Source organism: Erithacus rubecula (assembly GCF_903797595.1).
Source record: "Erithacus rubecula genome assembly, chromosome: 21".
NCBI lineage: Eukaryota > Metazoa > Chordata > Aves > Passeriformes > Muscicapidae > Erithacus > Erithacus rubecula.
The window spans coordinates 2,342,263-2,351,077 of record NC_136673.1 but is presented as its reverse complement, the minus strand read 5'-3'; the positions used below and the strand labels follow the sequence as shown (position 1 = coordinate 2,351,077).

General features: G+C 49.4%; 1 protein-coding gene across 1 annotated transcript in view; it reads left to right on the top strand.

Moving 5' to 3' along the window:
* The first annotated feature begins 1,054 nt into the window (after window positions 1-1,054).
* NACC2 (NACC family member 2) overlaps window positions 1,055-8,815 on the top strand; it is a 48,737-nt gene continuing 40,976 nt past the window's right edge. The window contains exon 1 of the mRNA XM_079323874.1: window positions 1,055-1,320. The gene's annotated coding sequence lies outside the window, so the exon portion shown is untranslated. The remainder of the gene's footprint in view (window positions 1,321-8,815) is intronic.

The following is an 8,815-nucleotide window of genomic DNA, read 5'->3' as shown; positions in this document are numbered from 1 at the left end:
GTCTCAACTCAGATTATTCTGCTTTTTGTGATGCTTGAAAGGATTTTTGTGCAGAAGGGAATGGAAGAGCTGTGGGTCAGCACAGGGCATCTGAGATATGACAGTGGAAAAAGACCAAAACTCCAGTGGGTTTTTCTGGGTGGAAGTTCATTATATAAAAATAAATTATTTTTAAATAATTAAAAGAAAAAAAAAAAGAAATGAAAAGGAAAATTGGAAGGAAAGAATGAAATTAAATGAAAACAAAAATATATAAACAGGCAAAAGAAATGGAATTTAAAAACTGAAAGAGCAAAAGGGAATTCAAAATATAAACAGCAAAAAAGAAATGAAATAAAAGAAAAGTATAAAATGAGATGGAATATTAAGTGACAATAAAAGGAAATAAAAATAAAATAGACTAAACAAATAGACAAAAGTAAAATAAAACTATAATATTTTTTTCAAATAGAAAAAATAAAATAAAATATTGAATAAATAGAATAGTTTCAAATATAATAATGTTTAAAATAAATAAATAATATTTAAAAAATAAAATAAGAAAGAAATATAATTAAATAAATGACATAATATTTAAAGTAAAAAATAATCTAAAAAATTAAATTAAATTAAATTAACTAGAATTAAAGTAAATAAAAGAAAATAATAAATAGAATAGAATAGAATAGAATAGAATGGAATAGAATGGAATAGAATAATATAAGTAAAATAAAATAAAATAATAAATTAGAATAGAATAGACTAGAATAGAATAGAATAGAATAGAATAGAATAGAAAAGAATAGAATAGAATAGAATAGAATAGAATAGAATAGAATAGAATAGAATAGAATAGAATAGAATAGAATAGAATAGAATAGAATAGAATAGAATAGAATAGAATAGAATAGAATAGAATAGAATAGAATAGAATAGAATAGAATAGAACAGATAAAATGCAAGGAGCAGAGCGCGTCGGGAGCCGCAGGAGCAGCCCCAGCCCGCGGTGCCCGCCCCGCTCGGGGCCGTGCCCGCCCCCCGGGCCCGGGGCTGCGGGAGCGGGCCCGGGGCGGTTCGGGCTGTCGGGGCCGGTGCCGCCCCCGCTCCTCCCGCGGGTCCCCCCGGCCGGTGCCGCCCCCGCGGCCGCCCCCGCCCCGGGCGGCCCTGGCGCGGAGCCGCTGCCGGTGCCGGTCCCGCCGGGCCGGTCTGAGCGGCGGCTGCCGGCGCTGCTGGGCGAGGTCAGGGAAAGTCCATGTGAGGAGCGGCTGGAATCACTTCCTGCCGCCGCCCGGCCCCCGCCGCGCCAGGCCCAGGGCAGCCTCGGGGGCCGGCGCCCCTCAGGTGAGCGCGGCCCCGCGACCCCCGCCCGGCCCCGAGCCGCGGCCCGGCCCCGCAGCGCCGGGACAGCGCCGGGACAGCGCCGGGACAGCGCCGAGCCCGCATCGCCCCCGGCCGGGCCGAGCCGCGCCGGGCCGGGCCGGGCTGGCTTTGGGGGACACGCACATCGCGCCCTTCACCCTCAGCGCGGGGGGAAAGGGGGGACCCGGCGGGGCCGTGCCCCCGGTACCGCCGCGGGGAGCGGGTTCGGGCGGTTCGGGCGGTTCGGCGGTTCGGGGGGTTCGGGAGCCGCTGCGGCTCCGGCGGGGAGCGGGGCGGTGTGACCGGGTCGCGCTGGAGGGATAAATGCAAACGCAGCCTCGGACTTTTCGCTGCCGGCGCTGCGGAAAGGGAGAGATTGAAATCCAAACCGCGGCCGAACCCCGAAATCGGGGTTTGGGGATGGAGCCCCGAGCCGCGTGTGCCCCGGGATGCGCCCCCATCCCGGTGGGATGTGCGGGGGGCTCCGGCAGCCCCAGCGCTGCAGAAATGCGGGGTTTAGGAGTTGGGCTGGGCTGGGGGAGCGCTGCCTGCCCGCCGCAGCCCTGCTGTAGTTACAGCGCTCAAGGACTTCTCCAAACATCTTCCCTGCCCTAGGAAAATCCAGCGCCAGCGGTACATCGCGTGCTGCTCCGCCGGCGAAGTGCAGGATCGCTTCCAGCCAAGTCTCCATTACCCGCCGGCTCATTAATTTGAATATTTTTTTTTTTCTCTCTCTCTCTCCCCCTTCTTCCTTTCCGGAGGCATTTGCGAGGCTTGCGGGCAGCTTGATGTGCTCGCTGCCTGCCAAGTGTTTGCCTCTCGCCCTGCGTAATTGAGGGGCTGGCGTGCCGGCTCACCTTCTCCAGCTGAAATATTAAACAGCAGGAGAAGCCGGGATCGGTAAACAAACCGGGATGTTTGCTGCTGCTGCTCCGTGGGGACACTGCCCAGTGGGGTCCTCGGGAGGACTCCAAAGTGCAGCATCCCAGCACGCCTCACCCTAAATTTTCCCTGCCAGTTTCACAGCCTGCTCTGAAATTCAGAAAGCTTTTAAGTAAAAAGAGCAAAGCTGAGCTGTTCCTTCTGAGCTGGCTTGCTGTGGTTTGCCCAGCTGAGGACAGGAGGTCTGTGACCCCAAGGTGAGGATGATGGAGGTGGCAATGCTTGGATTTGAATTAAGTGGCAAGTAGAAAGAAATTAGGGGTGTCATCCTCTCCCTCTGAGAGCAAATGTCCTTCTGTGGCTGTAACTGCTGCGTTTTGGGGTTTTTCCTCCTGCAGAGGCCTTTTAATTAAGGCTTCACTGGGTGAAGCTGTCGTCTTGGGACACTGGAGGGTGGGGATGGATTTCTGAAACTTAACATTTGTCAGAAAATCCTCCCGAGGCGGCTGGAATTACAGAGAGCTGGGTAAAGCCAGGCATCAGGGCAGGAGCAGGGGGTCTCACTGGGGCCAGAGGTGGGGTTTGTGCGTTGGTTGGGCTGTGGCTCTGCAGGACAGTGTTCCCAAAACCTTGTCCAGGGCTCCCCAAGCTTTTCCCAGAGCCCCCCTTTGTTCTGAGAGATGGATGCCATTAGCGTTGATGCCGGATCACTTTGGAAGTGATATTTTTGGAGCCCTCTGGCAATATAAAAGCCTTTTAGCTCCCCCCAGCCATGACTATGCTTTCCTGAGGGAGCCTGCTGGAATTGGAGGCAGATTTTTCAGCTGGTGCTTGTGACAGGGCAGCATCCCCACGCTCGGGGGGACCTGGAGCATCCTCACTGCTTGTAAGTCCAGGAAGGAAAAATCCCTTCTCCTTGAACTTGGGCCTGGCTGGAGCATGCAGGTGAGTCCCTCTGGACTGGACTTTGGCTCAGATCCCAGTTGGAGGTGTCAGGAGGAGCCAGGCCACTTTGCAGCATTGCTGGCCAGGGAAGGAACACCAACAGAGCTCCTGCCAGAGCCTGATCCACCCAGGGAGCTCTGGGCTGGCTTGGGAGAAACCTCCAGACTGTGCTTTCTCAGCTGGGGACACAACCCAGCTCACCTTGGAATGGAAATATTTATTTCAGGCTGTCTTGTTGCACATCCCCTGGTCCCTGCCGGGCTGTGGGATGGGCAGGGATGGGAGCAGAGCTGGCACAGCAGCACTGGGGTGACAAGGATTGGGGACAAACATCGTGGAACAGCCTGGGAAAGAGTGCTGAGACTCAGCTCCTGCTTTGCTCGGTGTTTAAAAATACTCCAGCCTGACAAAATGGGGTTAGAAGGAGGATACAGCCATGGCTTTGAATTTTTCCAGGGTTTCTGAGCCAGCAGCTTTTCAGGTGGGGAAATAGGGTGGGATGTGCTGGGCTGAAGGGAACTGCTCCAAGACAGCTCCAGGGATGCTGAGGAGCAGGGGGGCTGCACTTTTCCCCCTTTTCTAACCTGTCTCAGAGTTTACTTGAATGTAATGAAAGAAATAAACCCCAGGCATTCAGCTGGAGGAAATTAAAGGGAATTGTGAGTTCCCTGCCATACCTAATGGCCAGAGCAAGCATCATATCTTGCTGCAATTAGGCTTCAAATCGAGCTGAGCCTGTGTTTGGCATCCAAAGAGCATCTTCCCATCCCATTTATTCCTCATCCAGGGAAGTGGCAGCGGATCCCAAAGCCCTCAGCAGCCCCTGGGATGGGCACACCTACAGGAGGGCGTGTGGGGCTTTTTTTATTTTATTAAATCAAGCCTGTAAAGCAATTGAGAAATAGGTGAAGCGTGCTTAAAAGAGGGTGAGGCTGTTGGTTTTCTCTACCTGACTTTATTTGCGGAGTGACAGGAATTTTGACAGGCTTTGTGTCTTTTTTAGCAAATCAAGTGTCATGCCAGGTTTGCCTGTGGATGAGATCATTTGCAAAATATGTTTCCCAGCTTGCTTCAGGCATAATTCATTGTGTCAACTGCAATTGCTCATTTGCTAGGAACTGTGATTCATTAGCGGTTTATTTTTTGTTGGGGTTTTTGTTTTTTTGTTGGTTTTTTTTTTTTTTTAAGTTCAACTTGTTTTTAAGCAAATGTTTGGAGGCAGAACAGGAATCTGGAAAAAAAAAAAAAAGAAAAGAAATCTTAACATTCTTTGTAGTCACAAATTCTGCTGTGAAGGGAAAACTTGCTAAAATGCTGTGTTCCAGGGGAGGGAGAGGCAATCCCAGGCGAGCTCCCCGGGCAGGATTGCACTCGGGTTTGTCATGTGCTTACTCCTAAATGGGGACGGAGGTAATAAAAATCGGACTGCTGGGACAGAGGATGGAGCAGCAGCTTCCTCCTGCTCCCTGCTGGGGGGTTCAGCCTGTTGGAGGATCCAGGAGGGATGGGGGATGCTGTTGGGACAGCGGTGATGAGAGCAGTTCTTTGGTACAGTGACCAAGACCCCCTGAAAGCTGCTGGCTCAATGGGATAAAATGAAGATAAATAGCCCTTGGCACAGGTTTTGTGCTGTGTGTGTTCCCTGGGCTGCTCACAGCCAGCACAGTTTGGCCTCAGGCTTTTCAGAGGTCCTCACGTCAGACTTTTCACAGAGTTTTGCGTGTCAAGTACATTTTTTGGTGTTGCGTTTCCTATGAATTCAAATATTTCAGTGCATTTTTTTTTTCCCCTAGGTGGGTGGATGGAGGAGAAGGGGGGGGGGACAGGAATCACAACCACAAACTACCCTGCACTAAAAAACCAGCCTGTGTGGGCTGAATAAATTGATACACTTTCCACCAAAAAAATAGATTTTATTTTTCCCCCTAAAACTTCTAAGTGATTATGAAATGTACATTTAACCATAAGCAACTTGACAGGTTGTTGTTTTTTTTTTATTTTCCCCCCGGTGCAACAATCCTCTATAAAACACTCTTAAAATGTTTTAGGCTTTTTTTTTTTTTTTAAACTTGAGTTTTTGCTCGTTCTCTCTGGTTTTTTAACTGATAAAAAAAAATTGTGAAAGGGGTAGGGAGAGCAGAGGAACGTGGGGAGTCTGCTGACTTGTGGCGCGCCGGCGCCGTGCCCGGGCGCTGCCAGTTTGCAGTGCCAGGAGCCAAGGGCAGCAGAGCGTGAGCAGAGGGAGGTGGCTCCATCCCAGTGACCATATATAGGCACTGGGACCAGATTAAACACTTCACCTCCCCAGTGTCATCCCCAGGGCCATAAAGCCACCAGCAGGATCTGTTCATCGTTCGTTGAAACAGCAGGAGAAAATTCCTCTTTTTTTTTTTTTTTTTTTTTTCCCCCCACCCTGCAGTATCTCCATCAGGGCTGCTCCAGGGGAGAGCAGCCAGGTGTTTTTCATCCCTGGGGGTGGATTTGTCAGCACAGCCTGGGCAAGGAGCTGGGAGTTCAGTGGGGCTGGGATTGAGGTGGAGAAGGGGTCTTTGATATGGGTGCCAGCACTGGCTGCACCCCTGCAGTGCTATCCACTGGGAAGCATATGGCAGCCTGGCATATAGATATTTATATATATATATTTATATATATTTTGTGTGGGGGGACATGTTTTACATGCCAGTTCTCCCTGTCATAGGACAAACATTTACTCTGGGATTATGTGAAGCATTAGGGAAGCAGGAGAGAACATCAATCCTTGCAGGGAGGCTGGGCAGTGGTGACAGCACAAGGGTGATGATGTTTTGGCCCTCCTGAGCTTTATGGGGTTATGCTCCACATAAGACATAAATAAAGGGTTGGTGTTTCGTGCTGTGCCATGCAGAAGGCAATGGCCAGGTGCCCAAAGGAGATGGGGAGTGAGGATTTCTGCATTTGAAGGTGGATAAAAGGATTTGATTTCCAAGGGAAGAGGCAGATGGGGCTTGCTGGGAGACTTCCAGTGGGATGCATGAGCCTGGCTGCCCTGTGGGAATACAGACCCCTCCTGGCACAGGCACTGCTCCATGGCTGAGATCCTGTGGGATGGAATTCCCACAAACAGGAGTAACCTCTCTCCATAGGTGCCCCTTCACTGGAAACCTCCCTCTGCACCAGCTGCAGCAACCTTAAAGGACTAAAGCTGAGCAGGGTAATTGCATTTTGGTTATTCTCTTGTGGCTGGAATCATCACATCCTCATGGCAAACTGAGGGGTTATGGTTTCCTGATGGGCATAAAGAGGCTTTGAATCCCTCTAACTGGATCTTCTCCCTTTTAAGAAGTTCTGATGGGCTGGGAAGGAAAACTCTGTGGTTTTTGCATCACCCTTGCAGCTGCAGCTTGGCCTCAGGGCAGGTGGCAGAAGCATCTCTCTCTCATTTCTACAAACCAGAGTTGAGGCTTCATCTGTCTGCTCCCCAATTATCTGCTCCTTCTGTGCCTCCGTTTATCCATGCTAACATCATCAATACATGCCCATGCTTAATGAAACATTATTGCTTAGGTTTAATTGTCTTCTAATTAAGTAAAATAAAATTTTGCACAGCGGTTGCAACAGCATCTTTCCTGTCTGGGAGTTCTGCTGTGCTTGAAGTACCTGAGCCCAGGGAGTGGTGACAACCACAGCAGTGCCATTCCTGAACCTGCTGCTCCTCTCTGTCACCCTGCTTAAATTAGATTAATTGTGGCAACAGCTTTTTTTTATTTGTTTTTATTTTTATTAACCTCTGCATTTGGTAAATCTGCTGGGCTTGTTGCTTCAGCACATTCCCCCTCTAAGACAACCTGGGAAAAGGTGCCATGCAAGTGTAGTGCTGAATTTTGACTCTTGTCTGAGCACAGTTTCTACTCTTAATGCATCATTAACATGGTTTTCTGCATTTCATTCAGTTCCCATTACAGCACTCAGTTCCGTCTGTTAATTTTGGTATGTTGATATTTTTGTTGTCAGCATTTTTTTTTTTTTTTGCCTTTTTTTTGAAGCATATAAAAACCATTAGTGTGAAAGAAGATGAAAAAGATACATTACAATTAAAATGTTAATGAAATCGGCATCATACAACTTTTGAAACCATTTAGGCATTAATCTTTCTTGGTCTCATGTCCATTAACTCGGGCGATTCTTATTCCACACTGACCCCTGCTGAGAGAGTCGTGCTATAATTGGATTTTAAGAACTGGGGGGAAGAAAAGGAGGGAGAGAGAAAAGCCTTGGAAAAAAGGGGAAGTTGGGATGGTCGCCTTCATTTTCTGTGTGCTGTCCATGGAAATGAAGCCAACAAAACCTAGCCCTGCTCTTCCATCACTCCCCAGCCGTGTGTCCCCCCAGGTGACCCCTGGGAATTTGGGAATGCCGGGGTCAGAGGTGGGGCAGAGCCCTGGGGAGCTCCAGGCTGGGCTCTGGCTGTCCCTGTGACCTTGGGCAGGACATGAGCACCAGGCTCAGCTTTGGTTGATCCCAGTGTAACGTGAGCAGGGCCAGAGCAGGATGGTGAGAAGCCTTTTTAGGGCTCTGGGAGGAAGGGAATGGGAGAGCAGCAAGGAATCGTTTGTCATTATTGCTCCAGCTTTCCCCAGTTCCTTCAAAATAGCATTTCTGTGTTTTATCTGTTTGGGTTTGTTTTTTTGTTTGTTTTATTAAGAGGCTCTTTTTCAGCTTACACAATATTTGAATTGGGACCAGCCGCCCTCCCCAGGCAAGAGAGGAGGATTGACTAATTCCCAGGCTGTGCAGTGAATCCAGCATCAGGGTTTCCTGAGTCACCCTCAGCTGCAGGATCCGTGCCATGGCTGCATCAGGGCCGTGCCTGTGCTCAGCCCATCCACAACACTGCCAGCCTGCCTCACTCCTGGACACCTTCTCCACAGCTTTGCCTGTGCTGCCCAAAGGCTTTACACCTCCTGTGGGATGCTGGATCAGTGGGGAAGGGCAGGGAACAATCAGTTTAGGGAAAAGCACTGTCCTTGCCAGCATGGGGATGGAGTTTGGGATTTTTGGGCGTGCTGCTGTCCAGGCAGTGATGCACCTCAGGACTGGCTGAGCTGGAAGTCAAGGGATGAGCACATCCCTCTGAGGGAGGAGTGAAGTACCAGCCCAGCTTGTGTTTATGCTGCAAGCATGAATTTTTATTTATATATATATATATTTCATTTTTTTTTAACAAAGCAAAAAGCCGAACAGATCCGTGAAAGCCACAGAGCTGCTGCCTCCCAACCCCTCCACTCTCCCTGCTCAAGGCAGGCAGGAGAGGAGGGATGGGTGGTGCTGGGCTGGCCAGGGAGCCCAGTGGAGCTGAAACATCTGCAGGGCTCTGGAGAACACGCTGGCAGTTTCCTGGGGCTGGGCTCATGCCGTGGGAAGTGAGGCGTGAAGCACAGAGCGTGCTGCTGGCACTGCATCACAGGGACCTGGGAGCTGGGCAGCCCAGCCCTGCAAGGGCTTCCTTGCAGCTCTGGAGTGTCTCTGCACACACAGCAGAGCCTGGGGTTTAATTGTTTTACTCCCTTTTAATGTGGGGGGAAAAAAAATATAATAATTTATAGTGATGTTGTTTTGTGTCGAGGCACGACGTGAATTTATAACCTGGGAGAATTGGGGATTGGGATCCAAA